A 15933-nucleotide genomic window follows, 5' to 3' on the forward strand; every position below is an offset into this window, starting at 1 on the left:
ATTTAGTCCCCTTATACCCCCTCACCCTGGAAATTACCACACTGCTGTCCATGTCCATGAGTTCTTTTCCCTTTTTGCTCAATCCCTCCCTTCCCCTCCCCCCACTAGCTGTCATCCTGCTCTCCATCCATGAGTCTGTCCCCATGCTCCTTGGTAGTTCAGTCTGTTCATTAGATTTCACATATGAATGCAATCATATGGTATTTGTCTTTCTCTGACCGGCTTATTTCACTTAGCATAATGTTCTCCAGGTCCATCCACAATGTCCCAAAGAGTAAAACTTTCTTCTTTTTTTATGGCTGAGTAGTACACCATTGCTTCAATGTCCCATAGTTGTTTTATCCACTCAATTACTGATGGACACTTGGGCTGCTTTCATATCTTGGCAATTTTAAGTAACACTGCAAAGAACATAGGGGTGCTTATGTTCTTTCAAATTAGTGTTTTGGGTTCCTTTGGGTATATTCCCAGGAGTGGGACTGCTGTTTCAAAAGGCAGATCCATTTTTAATTTTTTGAAGTATCTTCATACTGCTTTCCACAGTGGCTGAAATGTAGTATGACTTTAAATTACCATTTACATCACAGCCAATCCTTGAAGCTGACTGGCCTGGGTAAGTCCCTCCCATTGACCTGCCAATAGCAACCAAGGATCAACTACAAGAGGAGGGTGTACTTAGCTCACAGGAAAGGTGTACCTCGAATACCCAGCTTGGGTGATAGGGGAGGCTGTGCCACTGGACTCTACAGGACATCTACTGCATTAGGCTATGCTACCAAGACAGGGAGTCACAGCAGGTCTACCCAATACACAGAAACAAACACAGGGAGGCTGCCAAAATGAGGAGACAAAGAAACATGGCCAAATAGAACAGATCAAAACTCCAGAGAAAGAAGTAAACAAAATAGAGGTAAGTGCTCTATCAGGTGTAGAGTTCAAAACACTAGTTACAAGGATGCACAAGGAACTTAGTAAGGACCTCAACAGCATAGAAAAGGTCCAGTCAGAAACAAAGGATACACTACTTGAAATAAAGAACAATTTACAGGGAAACAACAGTAGAATGGATGAAGCCAAGAACCAAATCAATAATTTGGAACATTCGAAGCAAAACAACCACCAATTAGAACAACAAGAAAAAAAAGAGAGAATCCAAAAAAAATAAGGATAGTGTCAGCAGCCTCTGGGACAACTTCAAGTATTCCAACATTCGTATCATAGGGGTGTCAGAAGGAGATGAGAAACAGCAAGAAATTAGAAATCTATTTGAAAAAATAATGAAAGAAAAATTCCCTGATTTGGTGAAGGAAATAGACATGCAAGCCCATGAAGCTTAGAGAGTCCCAAACAAGACGGTTGCAAAGAGTCCCATTCCAAGACACATCATAATTAAAATGCCAAAGGTTAAAGATAAAGAGAGAATCTTAAAAGCAGCAAGAGAAAAGCAGTGAGTTACCTACAGGGGAGTTCCCATAGGACAGTCAGCTGATTCTTCAAAAGAAACTTTGCAGGCAAGAAGGGATTGGCAAAAATATTCAAAATCATGAAAAGCAGGGATCTATAGCCAAGATTGCTCTACCCAGCAAAGATGTCATTTGGAATTGAAGGGCAGATAAAGAGCTTCTCAGACAAGAAACAACTAACGGGTTCATCATCACCAAACCATTATTACATGAAATGTTAGAGACTTATTTAAGAAAAAGAAGATCAAAACTATGTACAATAAAATTGTAATAAATACTTATCTATCAACAACTGAATCTAAAATAACAAACTAAGCAAACAACAGAGACAGAATCATGGATATGGAGAGTATTTTAATGGTTGTCAGATGGGAGAGGGGTATAGGGAAATGGGCAAAGGGGTGAAGGGATTAAGAAGTATGAACAGGTAGCTCTAGAACAGCCATCTAGATGTAAAGTACAGTATAGGAAATGGAGTGGGCAAAGAACTTGTACACACGGCCCATGGACATGAACAGTGGTGTAGGGGTTGCCTGAGGGAGTGTGGGGTGGTGGGTGGAGGGGAGCAACAGGGGAAAGAGTGGACAACCGTAATAGCATTATCAATAAAATATAATTAAAAAATAAAATACCACTTACAAATGGCTTATGATAAAGTTAACAGGGAAAATGTAATATTACATACACAATATGATATAAATTCTATAAAATAACATACATAGAAAAAATAAAATGACTGAAAAAATATGCAAAAATGTTAATAGGATTTGTCTCTGATAGTAGGATTGTAGGTGATTTTATTACTTGTTTTAAACATTTTTCTTATTTTAAATAATTTTTTAATGTTTCAACTACAGGTTACATACAATATTATACTAGTTCCAGGTATACAGCCCGGTGATTAGACATTAACATACGAAGTGGTAACCTCGATAAATCTAGTGCCCACCTGAAACCATACATAGTTCTTTTAAACATTTTTTAAAAGAAGATGGTACAGGGTAAGTATTGAGTGGACAGAACTGATCATATGAATTACACAGGCCCAGAGGATGGAGAATTCTTCAAGCTGGGGAGGTCCGGAAAGACACTCTCAGGGTGGGCCTCAACCCCCGCCTCAGAAGAGCACCAGCAGTTACACAGCAGGGACGTCAGGCAACAGCAGTCACCACACGAGAGGAGGAGACGGCAGTTACCAGTTATCACGAGTAACAACAGCAAAAGGAGTAATTTTACCTGGCAAGACTGAAAAACCCAGCCAGCTCAATGCACCTATTTCCTATGTTGAAGTGGCTTTGGCTTGTGCTCAGGAGTCTAATACTGGGAAGTATAGCTTTTATCTAGTGCTTTCCATGAGCCTGTAGGTCCATATAGCCCTCCTTCCAGAAACCAGAAAAAAAGACAGAAGGTTCAGAGCCTTAAGAAATGGGTGGGCTACGCATGGTGCCAGGGGGGTAGTAGAAATATGTGGGGGGAGAACTTCTTCGGTTATATAAATGTCTAAACACCATGCTGTAAACCTGAAACTAATACAAAATAATACTGAATATAAGCTGTAATTGAAAAAGGAAATTTTTTAAAAAGATTACCTTGGTTTCATCCTATTTCCGAGCATGGTTCTGTGCTATCCAAATAGCATTCCAACAAATTCACATTTACTTAAGAAAGAAGGAGGAGAAGGGGAAGGGTCTAGCAGATGAAGAACAGCAAGTGTCTCTCCCCTGGCACCCGTTCCCTGCAATCTGATCTCCTGACCTCGCCTAATCCAGTCCCAGGCCAGCAACCCCGCTGCCTCGCAGACATTTGTCATCCCACTATCTCTGTGGCTAAGCTTAACAGCAGCCAGTCCCAGATTTGCCCACTCCCAGCTGTGGCCAACGGCTCACTTCACTGTTGGCTGCCTCCTCCCTTATCAGGAATTACACAAAGATTTGCTAAGACCAGTCAGCGATTGTGTTGAGTGTGCATTTCATTTTGTCTGTGCTAGGTACGATGTTAAGCACGTTTCACGCTTACTGTTTAATTTGTAAGTTAAATTTGAGGTATTATTTCATCACATAGTTCTGAAGGAACTACAACCAAATAAACCTTGGGAAAATCGGGGTGTTTGGGACTTGCTTTAAGCTAAGTCCTTCCCATCAGCGTTCTTCCCTGGGACCACTGACTGCAGCAAGCCCACACGCGGTCCTACACAGGGACCCGGAGTGTGTTTAGAGAGCCTCCCTGAGCCACGCGACCGCTGACACGTGAGGAATGCGGTGCCCTTTGACTCGAAATACTAGATACCTGGATCAGCTGAGCAGAACAGGAAGTCTGGAAACAATAGAGAAAGCCCAGATGGCTATCCAAACGACTGGAGAGCTCTTTGGAAAAAGATTAAACTGGAGCCACGCCTCATACCTTAAACTAGGAAAACTCCAAGAGGAGCGGAGCTCTAATTGTGAAAATGGAAACCATAAGTACTGGAGAAAAGCATGTGTGAATACAATTTAAAACCTGGGTGTGGAAGAGGCTTTCAAGCTATGGCAAAACCCCAGATGCAATAAAAAATGGATGGATGAAAGCCTTTTGTGTGAAGAAAACACACATTTTTGAAGATTAATAAGCACACACGCCCGATCAGCCAAGACAAACAGTGAACTGGAAGAAAACACTCACCACGAATACCGTCATTTTTTAAAGAATTTCCTTTTAAAAAAAATTTAGGAGTTCTTTATATATGAGGGAGATAAGCTCCTAAAGTACACAAAGAATTCTGAAAATCAAGGCAGAGAAGACCGAAGGAAAAGAAAAAGGGCTGAAGACGTGAAAAGACAGAATGTACACAGACATCCAATCAGCCCTTAAACCTGAAAAAAAAAAAAAATGCCTAGGTTCACAGGTAATCAAAGAAACAAAACTACTTAAGAGGTCCAACAGTTTACACTGCAGATCGGCAAAACCTCAAAAGCCCGACAGCCCTCTGTTTGCCGGCACGGGTGTGGGGACACGCACTTTCCTGCGCTGCTGGAGTGCGAAACAGTGCAAGCCCTGCGGAGGAGGTCTGGCGATATCTCGGTACCAAAACACGGGACAGGGGAAGGTGCAGAAGAACCCTCTGGTGTTATATTTGAACGGCAAGGATTAACATGTACTATAATGTACAGAATGTATTTAAAAAATATATTCTGAGCTGTTTTCATTACAGGCTTTAAAGGCACGACACCCGGCCACCAAGGAGCGCACCGAAGGCTCAGATCTGGGTCTCTACATACCATCCCCCGCTCAAAGGAACGAAGGCGTCCTCAGGGAAAGAACTAATTCCAGGTCTAGGGCACGACAGTGCGCCTGCGCATCTTTTTGAGTCAAAAAAAAAAAAGGCAAGCAAATACTCAAAACCTGATGGGGACATATCAACAGGACAGAGGAACCACCTTGAGGGACTCCACTGGGAGATTTGGGGACACGGAGCACCGAAAACAGGACACTGAATAAAGAGAATCCCAGAGCTCAGCGGAGTCATTTGAAAGTGAAGGAGGTTGAGGAGAGAAGGGAAAAGCTCTTCTTTAGAAGGGTCACCACTTGACAACTGTGGAATGGCAGCAAGAGAGAATATCCTCTTTCTTAGAAAGCACACACAGATGGAATGTCTCCTTCCTTGGAAATCGCGCACTTAATGTCTGAGGGTGAGTCGCGTGCATCAGCCACCAGCCTCCCCTCTTCACTGCCGTCATCTCATGTCTGTCCACCCATCCGTCATCACACGTGCACAGGACAATGACCGGTACGAGTTCATCAACACACATGACAACTTCTGGAGAGAAATGACAGGCAGCTTAAAACAAGTTCCCCTATGGAACTATTACAAAGACTATAGGCATTTTTTTAAAGTAAGCACCATATCTAACCATGCAAATTGTATAATTAGTGCTATACACTTCTATGGTGCTTCATTAATTCCTTTCAGATGTCACACTGGTGGATTTGAGAAATTCAGTCTTTAAAACAGGGATGAAACACTAAAAGTACCTTTTCTGTGGGCTAATTCTAAAAAGCATAAAAAGCAAAGGGATGTCTGTGAAGCCGAAGTATAATCATTTGTCTCACTTCTCCCACTGTTTACATGAGGAAATGAGGACATTTGTTCCCTTCACGTGACTTCTCTTATTTAATGACATTAGCCCTTCCCAACTCGGTTAAAGACTTCTAATATTTTTAGAGTTCGATCGCCAACTATTCTTTGTCTTTTTCAGTTGAGTGCTTCGCCGACAGGTTACGTTTATATGGAGGAGAGATTACTCCTGCTGTGACCAACGTATCTTTAAAAACACTGATCAAATTATGCTACCTGCTCTCAGTCTGATTCTTACAGACTGATAATAATTCTCAGTAGACAAATCTGTATCACTGTCATAATTAGTATTACGGTATGTTGTTTGTAAAATGGACACAATCATTTCTTCTTGGTGTCTTTGCCCTTTGTAGGGCCCTCCCACAACGACGATTCTAGGCTCGGTCAAGGTGACTTGCTTTGGCCATTGAGACAACAGCAACTACGTGAAAAGTGCTCCTGGGTCCTGCTACCATGCAAACAAGCCTGGGTGAGCCTGCCAGATGCTGAAGCGCCACGTGGAGAGTAGCCGTAGTCAGCAGATGCCTTAGCTGAGGCCTTCACAAGTCGGCCAGCGCCACCTGCAATGCACCAGCTCACCTCTAAGTTTTGAGGTGATGCAGCGAAAACTAAGTCATAGTATCTATCTTTCCCTCATTCACACACACCGCTCTATCTACAAGAAGAGTTCCATTCTTTGGGAACCGAAGTTCAAATTCAACTTATAGGTAATGGATACCTTCTAAGTTTCCAGCTTTTTACTAGGTACTAAATACCTAGGTACTTTTCCTAGGTACTTTTTACTAGGTACTTTCACATGAAGTTCGCATCCCAATGTCACGGCCACCGTGTACATAAGCACGAGGGAAGAACATGTGCCCTTGTTAGGCACCTACCAAGTGCCAGACAAGGGACTATTTCATGTAATGCTCGAGTCTTTTGGGGCCTTTATTATTATTTCCACCTTCTAGGTGAGAAATTTGCTGAAGATTTCAGGGCCGGTTACCATCAAGGAGGGAACGCAAACCCTCACCATCAGGCCTCAAGTGTGGTTCGCTGCATCTCATGTTGCAGATGCTCTAAAAACAGAATGAAAATTCCTCACATGTCAGAGCTGCCACTAACTTGAGCGCAGAAAGAGCAGGGGAACGGAATCTTCCCAGTAACCTTATCTCCGCAGTGTCCTTTCAGCACTCCGGAGACGGCAGCCTGTCGGCGCCCAGAGCGAAGGGAACCATTCCAAGCTGATTAAAGGCAACCTGCTCCCCAGGGCTCCGGCGGCCGACGGGCTTTTTGTCCCCATGTGCGCTGGGGCCTCTTTTCAGGTGTATCTCAAGAAATGAAGACGTTCGGTTGAATGATAATGCCAGAAACCTGAAGCCATAGGGAGAGCAGAAAAGTCAAACTCTGAAAACAGCCGCGTCTTGCTCTGATTCTTTTATCTGATGGAGGAAAGGCATGAATTCCCGTGCCGGGACTGGCCCATTTCTCTTTGTAAGCAGCATCTGGCCGGCGAAATGGACCATCTGTCTAGGCCCACGGACAATGGGGTGGATTCATAAGTGCAACTGTAGCTCATATTTGCTTCCCTTTGAAAAAATGCTAGGTAAAAGCAGAAGGACCCAGGTGTCCATCAACGGGTGAATAAATAAATAAAACGTGGTGTACACACTCAGTGGAGTATCATTCAGCAATAAAATGGAATGAAATACCGATTCAAGGTACAATGTGGGTGAACCTCAAAAACATCATGTCAAATGAAAGAAGCCAGTCACGAAAGACCACCAACAGGATTCTATGACTATTTCTATGAAATGTGCAGAATAAGCAAATCTGTAGAGACTGGTTAGTGGTTGCCTGGGGCTACGGGGTTGGGGTGAGGAAGCGGGATGGCGAGTGACTGCTAAAGGATGTGAAGTTTCTTCTGGGAGTGATCAACATGTCCTAAAACTAGATTGCAAACAAAATAGGCTATATCCACACAATGGAATATTATTCAGCCACGAAAAGGAACAATGTGCTGATATATGCTACAAAATGGATAAACCTTGAAAACCTTAAACTGATGAAAGAAGCCAGACACAAAGGCCACACTTTGCATGGCCCCGTTTACATAAAACGTCCAGAACAGGCCAGCCTGAAGGCACAGAAAGCCGATTACTGGCTGCTGGAGGCGAGGGCAGCGGGGAGTCAGAAGCAACTGCCACCAGGGCTGTGGTGTCTTTGGGCGGGTGTGTGTGTGTGATGAGAATGCCTGGAATTCGGCAGTGGTCAGGGTGGCACGACCTTGTTAATACACTGAAATCCACAGAATTGTAACTTAAAATGGTGAGTTTTATGATGTGTGGATTATGTTGCAATTTTAAAATAATAAATTTTTAAAAACTGGATTATGGTGATGGTTGTATAACTCTATAAATACACTAAAAAACCACTGACTTGTATTTATTTTTTATTTTTGGTGGGGTTTTTTTTTTTGCATTTCAATAAGTTGATTGAAATGTATATCCCTTAGTACCAAACATAATGGTAGTTGGTTAGGTTACTTCTGCCAACTCAAAATTAACATGGGTAAAATCAAAATATTGCAGTAGATCTGCCTTTTGGGAAAATTGAAAAGTTACCTACAAAACACTGTTTACAAAAGTATAAGATATACTGTGGTTTTGGTTTATTTTATATTTACCCATACCATGATATTGAAATTGGGTGCAGCCATCCTGGATACAATTCACTGAGTGACCATTTAAAACCCTCCTAACACTGTGCATCTCCTTATATGCACAGATTTCACAGAACATTCTAGACAACACCTCAGCAACCTTGTGACGATGAACACATGCTTGCTTAAGACTTCCTGTTGGCACAGTGGGGGAAATTAGTGGAAGTATAGTCTCTTCATTTTAGACAAAATTCTAAGTTAGAAGCAATGGCAGTTTTATAAAAACAGTTCTCAGTAACAACTTCCGGAGTGTTAAATCACGGAATTGCACACTTAAGATGAGTGAATTATATGGTATGCAAACATGTATCAATAACTGACTTAAAAAATAGCAGGACCTTATTTCTCTTCTAGTTCTTTTATTTCTGGATTCACCCGGGCTGTAACATAACGCCAAGGCCACCATAACTGGGAAGGGGCTGGGCCGAAGTCTGAAACCTATCTTTCCCTTTGGAACGACCATCTCTTAGACATTAAACTCGACACCCTTCCCCTTCAAACATTCATTTTTAAGACCGTCACTAAGTGGACTGCAATGGTCAACCCACTCTCCCCTGAATTTCTCCAAAAGTAACTCTCTTCTACCTCACTAGTAATGAATTCTGTTTAAACTATAACACTGACCACAGCCTGCATTTCCTTCTCAGTTGCACACGAGAATATCTGCCAGAGAAAACCTTGAGTAATCCCGCAAAACCTTTTTTCTTCCTTGGGATAGTATGCTTTGTCATACAGTTGCTTTTCTTTTGTTTTTCCAGACAACATTTATGATGTGCGTGTGGGTTTGGGTTTTGGTGTTGTTACTGGGAGCCTGCACGTATTAACTCACTTAGTTACACAAGTTATTCTTCGAGCTTCAGTGTGCAGCCATACTGCTCCTTTGAATGTTCTTCGAAACCACGAAGAATTACTGGAATCGTAAGTCACAAAACCCCCTGGAGCCCGACTGAAATAACTAGTTAACCAGTCTGGGTAAGTGCCTCTCTGTAAACTGGCTTGGCTTCCGGGCAGCGGTACCCGGGCTCTCGAAGGCTGGTGAACCATCACGTACGCAAAGAGATGCAAATCCCAGTGTCACAGGGTCGCCAGCTGGAGGGAGAGAGGCAGCACGCCTAAGAAGATACGAAAGGCTTATGCAAGTGAATAATCCATGCCTTTGCTACTTCAACAATTCCCTCACTGGTCTCACCTTTTCTGGTCCTTTCAGATTCCAAATCATCCAACCGACTCTTCCAAAAAGAAACTCTTTGTTGTATCACTTTTCTGATAAACTGTCTTCACACTACACCATTACCAGCAGAAGGAGGCGCAGACTCCTTCCTTCGGCATTCAGAGTTCTCCAGTATCTGGTCAACATCCACTTCAGTCAAACAGAATAGTCAATGTTTTTTTCTACATTTCTGACATGGTATCCACCTGAGTGACTCCTCCCCTGGCCTTTCTGTATATCCACGTATTTGCTTCCTTTTGTACAAATCCTTTAACACTTTTCCATATGACTAACCCAGCATTTGGCCGGGAGAACATTACCTTCGTATGCGGAGGTCCGTCGGCCTTAACTAAGGTACAGCGTCAGTGAACACCACTATCTGAAGCACCCAGGCGGTGCTCCCTCCACGCAACAAATCAGAAAGAACAGGTACAGCACAGTCGACACTCCACAAATATTAGACAGTGGGCATAACAACTGTCATTTTTCCCTTTTAACCTACAAACTCTTAGTCAGCAGTGAAAGTCCCACTTCATTTTTGGACAGTTAGTCACACAGTAATGACACACAGTGATTGCCTAATAAATACTTCTTGGTTTGTATGACATTATTATTATTAACAAATACTGTGTCGAGTGATATTTTTTTTAGAACACCTAAGAGGACCAGCTACTTTCTTTTATAGATACATTTAAGTTTATCAAAATGCATCTCCATTTCTAGCAGAACAAGAAGAGTAAGCAGGTCAAAACAGCGTGCAGGGGGGGGTCCCACCTTTTGGGGTCTCTGGGCCACACTGGAAGAAGAAGAATTGTTTCAGGCCACACATTAAAGACACAAACACTAACGAAAACTGATGAGCAAAGAAAGGTTTTAAGTAAATGCACGATTTTGTGCTGGGCCGCATGCACAGCCATCCTGGCCACACATGGCCCTTGGGCGGGGGCTTGGACACCCCTGGGAGCAACAGAGAAATACGTTTCCCTAACTGACTGAAGCAGATTGATCTGCCTCTTAGGCATAAGAACCAGAGTGTATCTTTTGGGACTCACCTTCCTTTGCTCTCTGTTACTATCACATACTGCCCTCTCTTGGCTCGCCTTTGCCAACGGACCTATGACGGAGCACATCATCGCCCCCCAAACGCAGGTCTGGGGCCTTTCCCCCAAGTCACACTGAGATCTGGAACTTGCGTGCCCTGACATGTGGTCTGGCAGGGTGCTCTGAATGAATTTTCAGGCACCAAGAGTCTGCGCTTTTTGGCTCATCCCAAAAGAATCAAGAATGTTAATGGTTTCCAAAGATAAAAGTGGGTCCAACATCTGGACACCATTAGAAAAACTGGGCACAAATTAGGACCCAGTCTCCACTCTGGCACGGTGGCCTTGGATTCTTCGTGCAACTGTGAGAAAAGTCTGAGAACCAAGAGGCCTGCTCTTCCACCGTCAGTCTCACCCAGGAGGGCGCTTTTGACATGCATCCGGTGAGTCACAGCGACTATCTCTCAGGAATGGGAAAAATTCCGGGCGGTCGTACATTCCGCGGCATTGAGATAAGAGTTTGGAACTACAAAGGCAGGCTCCTGTGGATCCACAGTCTAGCCTTCTTTAAAATCCACCATCTTGTATTCTGAGCTGTTTAACAGATCCTCAGAACATCTATCATCTCACTGACGAGGAATGTGAAACACACACACACACACACACACACATACACACACACAATATCTCGCTTTCCCTCTCTCTCCTCAGCACGTTTTAAAAACATCACTGAAGCCGACAACTGACCTGCCTTTACATGGACCACTCCCATGCCGGTGCTCAGACACAGAGCTGGCCTTCACAGAACGCCCCTGATCCCCAGAGTAAAAGCTACCAGCTAACTAGCCAGAGAAAAGGAGTCAGGTTGCTGAAAAGCAGCCCTGGTTCAAGGAGATGTTAGGTCCACTGAAAACGCCACTGCTAAGTATCTTCCATGGACTATTTCGTATCATCCTCACAGCCCTACAAAGGAGGGTCTTTCATGCCCCTTTTTTCCAGAGTAGAAAACTGGGGACTCAGAGAAAGGAAGGAACTGGCCCCGTCTGACTCAGTCTCAAAGACTCTGAGCCAAGTTGCAACCCAAATTACTGACTCCACAAATTACTCTTCTTTCCTTCTTTTTCCTTCTCTTGCTCTCACCCAGAGATGGGATTCTAACAAAGCTGGAGTTTTAAGTTTTAGCTTCGGTAGGCATACCTACACTATCTGGGACTCTCATATGCTGCTGACTGTGAGTGGCAGGGATAGACGACCACTTAATATTGTCTGATGACAGCTTTAAACGTCTCGGGGATCAGACCCCAGACAGTAGGCCTATTGTGGTAAGAGCAGTGTTAAAATACCTGCAGTCCTGTACATTCTGCTCCCTGTCCTCGCAAGCGCTGTCGTCCGAGGCCGAGGGAACGGGCAGACAGCACACAAGGGCGGCAGTGTTACAACGGCCCCCTTCACACGGCTGCCGGCGGAAAGACGCTAGGCCGGGAGTCAAGAATTTCCATCTCCCGCAGCTCCGACACTAGTATCTGATGGACGGTGGTGAAATGAAAGCGCTCCAACTAGAGCCTGAACTTTGGTTTTCCACACGAGGAAACTCACAGCCGACAACAGGCGTCTCCACGGGACCTGGGGAACCACCTGTCTGGGGAACCACCGCTGCAGGCCTTTGTACCCAGTGACACCCTCCAGTGCCCCACCTAAGGCACGCTTCTGAGCTGCTGTAACCCAATGATGCCACGACGCTTTCAGACGCTGCTTCAAAAAGATTCATGTAGCAATGGCTCTGGAGTAAACACTAGAAACGTACGAACGCAGTGCAAGTTTTAAAGGAAACCATCTACTCACTCCCCTTAGTTCACGGAAAGGCTGTGGGTCCATGGAAACCACCTGTCGGTTCCGTCACCCCTCGGCCCCGCAGGCCCGGAGTCAGGAGGGGGACTGGCTGCTGGGGCATCTCTCTCTTGGGAATGCGGTCAGGACAAGGCCATGGCATCACACAGCCAACGAGCCCAGGGAGGGAGAACCACGTGTCCGATCTTTAGTGGGTGGGGCGCACGTTATCTTAAGCCACACCGTCCTGGGGCGCCTGTCACCTCCTCCTTGAGGCCACGGCCTGTAACTGCCAACCTGGGAACCCACACGCATCGGGCTCTCTCAGGTGCTCCGAGACCTTTCTGTTATCGCTGCCTCTGCAAAAACCTTTTTTTTGGCTTTCAAATACACTTCATACATACAGTATTATTAAAGCATATGCTCTTTTAGCAAAAGATATGCTTTAAGCTTGGACTCCTTCTATATTTGTGGTACAGAACTAGAAGCTGTTGTTTTAGCTCCTAAATATCAATGTCCTATTTGATAATGATCAATAAAACACAGGAGACATTCTTTTAAAACCATTCTTCTGCATATTAAGACACTCCAACAAAACCCATATATATTTAATATAAAATGCACTGGTGACAATACCTATAAAGTTTCCTTATTTTCACAGCACTAATAGTATTCCATGCCCAATACTCTCAATGACATATAGAAACACTAATTAACACATTTCTAAATATGCTTGATTTTCTGAAGCACATATTTGTATCAATATTAATCAAAGAAATAATACCTGAATCAGTTAGTAAAAACCAACAACCTCAAGGTATCATTTTATTAGGAAACTCTCAAGTGAAACTCTTTCAGTTTGCACACTATCCCAAATTGAGACATATTTCTAAAAATGTCCCTCCATCCAACTGGCTAGCTAACTCATAAAACCCGCCTGTTCATCGTCACATGGTGGGCATTGGTAACGTGGAATGTCAGGGCCAGAAACGGTATTACTGCCGTGCCGTGACACGAGTGTCCCAAGAAAACACCAGGGAGAAGATGCCACACAGACCACATTCTCTAACCACGATTCTCTGACACTGAAATGTGAAAGTAAGTGGTTTTTAAAAAGCACTGCTGAATAATTCATGGGTTAAAAAAGAAATATAAATATGTAAAAGAGCACAAAGCCCCATAAGTTGGGAAAAAGATTTATAATGCACCATATACAAAACTTACGGGGCGCAGCTAAAACAGAACTTCGAGGAAAAATTACAACATGAACTGAATGCATTAAGAAGGGAAATTAAACACTTAAGGGTTTGACTCAAAAAACAATAAAATTTAACACCAACTTTGGTTAAAAAATGAAATCTCTTACACTAAAAATAAGAGCTTCTTTATCTGATTATGGGCGAGTATCTATACCAAATCCTGCTGCAAAGTCAGGCTTACTGGTAAAAACACTAGGAGAATTTTCTTTCAGGTGAGGAATGCCCACCACCACCTCTACTATTTAAAACCATAGTGGGAGGTCTTGGTAACACTGAAAAATATGTAAGTATAAAGATCAAAAGAAAAATCTCAGATTATAATTCACAAACAATAAGATTGTCTTCATAAAAAAAAACAACTCCAGAAAACCCTGAATAAAACAATCCAAAATAAATCAATTTAACAAAGATCTGAAACGTTTTTGTGGATAAAATCACCAAGTTATCCAAGGACACAAGAAATAAGCCAAACAGATGAAAAGATAAACCACGTTCAAGAGCAGAAAGGACTACCATCATACAGATGGCAGATCTACCTAATTAATCTATGTACTCAGTGCAACTCAGTCAAAATCCCCGTGCTATTTTGTGAAATTCGATACACTGTTGCTAAAAATTACAGGGAAGAATCATGACCTAAATTTCAAGCAGTAAACTGTGGGAAAGGAGATTTGTTTTAGACTGACAGTCAGAGGGGGTCTGCAGAGACAACAGAACCAGTCACCTGCGTGGGAGGAGAGGAGTCTTTCGGGTGGAGAAAATAAAGGTAGCTAACTATGGCTCACACTGTCAACAAAAACATATTTCTGACATGTTCAATAAAGTCTTAATGTGAAAAGTAAAACTTTACAACTTAATAGAAAACATCTATGAGACCATTTTTCAGACACCTGGGCAGCAAAGAATTTCTTACAGGAGGCGCAGAAAGCAAACTGTAAAAAAGATTCAGATAAATGTGACTTCGTGAAAATGGAAGTTACTTTCTAAGAAAAGACCGTGCAAAATTAAAAGTACAAGTCACAAGCTGAGAGGAAATATTTACAATGCATATAATGGCAAAAATAAAGAACTTCCACAAGTCAATTTTAAAAAGGGGTGGGGGAAGCTATTTCCAAAGAAAACACTAGACTCTTGTGTAGGCCAACGTGGAGAATCAGACGGAAACCAAAGAGGCCAGGCCACAAAAGCTATCAGCTGTTGTTAATAATATTTATTTTGATATGTAAAATAACTTTCCCCAAGTCAGTTCTGCACAAGAATCTGAAGTTTCATTTTTTAAATTTATTCAATTACGTGGTTAGGGTCATTTTAGCTGATGACAGTTTCAAAACTAGATGCACAGTACCACGATGCAGAAAGAGCATATCAATTCTGGTTAAGAATTCTGAGAAATCTGGGAAGAGGGAGGGAAAGTTGAAACTATTCCACAGGTTTTGGCTGACTTCGGTTTTATTTGAACTTGGCCAAGTGTGAGGTATCAAAACTCCTGCCTAAATAAAATAAAGACATTGCCCTAGTGTTGCTGTGCTTACTTAAAATAGATTTAAAAATAAATAATGGTCTTAATCTTGAATAAATCCTACCATAAAAGGGAGATTTGTGAACACAAATGGGAACACAATGTTAACTCATAACCTATGACAGAGCTCCCTCTGCTGGCCAGGGGAAATACAACTATCCTAACACTGACAGAACCTCTCGTGTCACTTTGGGAACAAGTCCTTCTGTTCTTGGGGGTTGAATAAAGTTCTTCTATAGCTCTTATAAAAAAAACCCACTTACATAAACAAATAGCAGAAGCCTTTCAACATCTCCAAACTGATATTTTATCCAGACATGTGTTTTCAAAGCAGTGTGGGCCATGGTTTAACTCCATGGTTCTTACAGGTGCTCTGGAGGTGTCATATAAAGCAATCGTATCTCAGCCCACTCGAATCTCCCTCCAACTGCAATCTGACTCTACTGTAGACGCAGGTATCCACAACAGAAACATGCTCCCTCATGCAACAACATCGCTGCCCTGTCAACAGAGGCGGGCCCCCTGTGAAAATCATCTGCTCTGTGCTTCTGGAAATCCCCGGGAAACAGGTACGGCGGCCAGTTATTCGAATAACCGGCAAGGAGAGCTATGTCAGGTGGGCCGAGGCTCGCCCACGTGGGACCCGCAACACGAACACGAGCCCTGGCCCCGTCCCTCAACAACTTAATACGGGGGCTCTGCTGAGGGGCAGTATAATGCAGGTTGCAGCAAAAGTAGGTTTACAGTTGTTTGTATGAAAAGTAATATGATAATTCATATATAATAACACAAGAATAAATTCT

General features: G+C 43.0%; 1 protein-coding gene across 1 annotated transcript in view; it reads right to left on the reverse strand.

Moving 5' to 3' along the window:
• Window positions 1-15933, reverse strand: part of STK4 (serine/threonine kinase 4) — an 85558-nt gene that overhangs the window by 38773 nt on the left and 30852 nt on the right. The window lies entirely within an intron of this gene.

Source organism: Phyllostomus hastatus, unplaced genomic scaffold (genome assembly GCF_019186645.2).
Source record: "Phyllostomus hastatus isolate PE091 unplaced genomic scaffold, TTU_PhHast_1.1 phas_contig_17, whole genome shotgun sequence".
Lineage (NCBI taxonomy): Eukaryota > Metazoa > Chordata > Mammalia > Chiroptera > Phyllostomidae > Phyllostomus > Phyllostomus hastatus.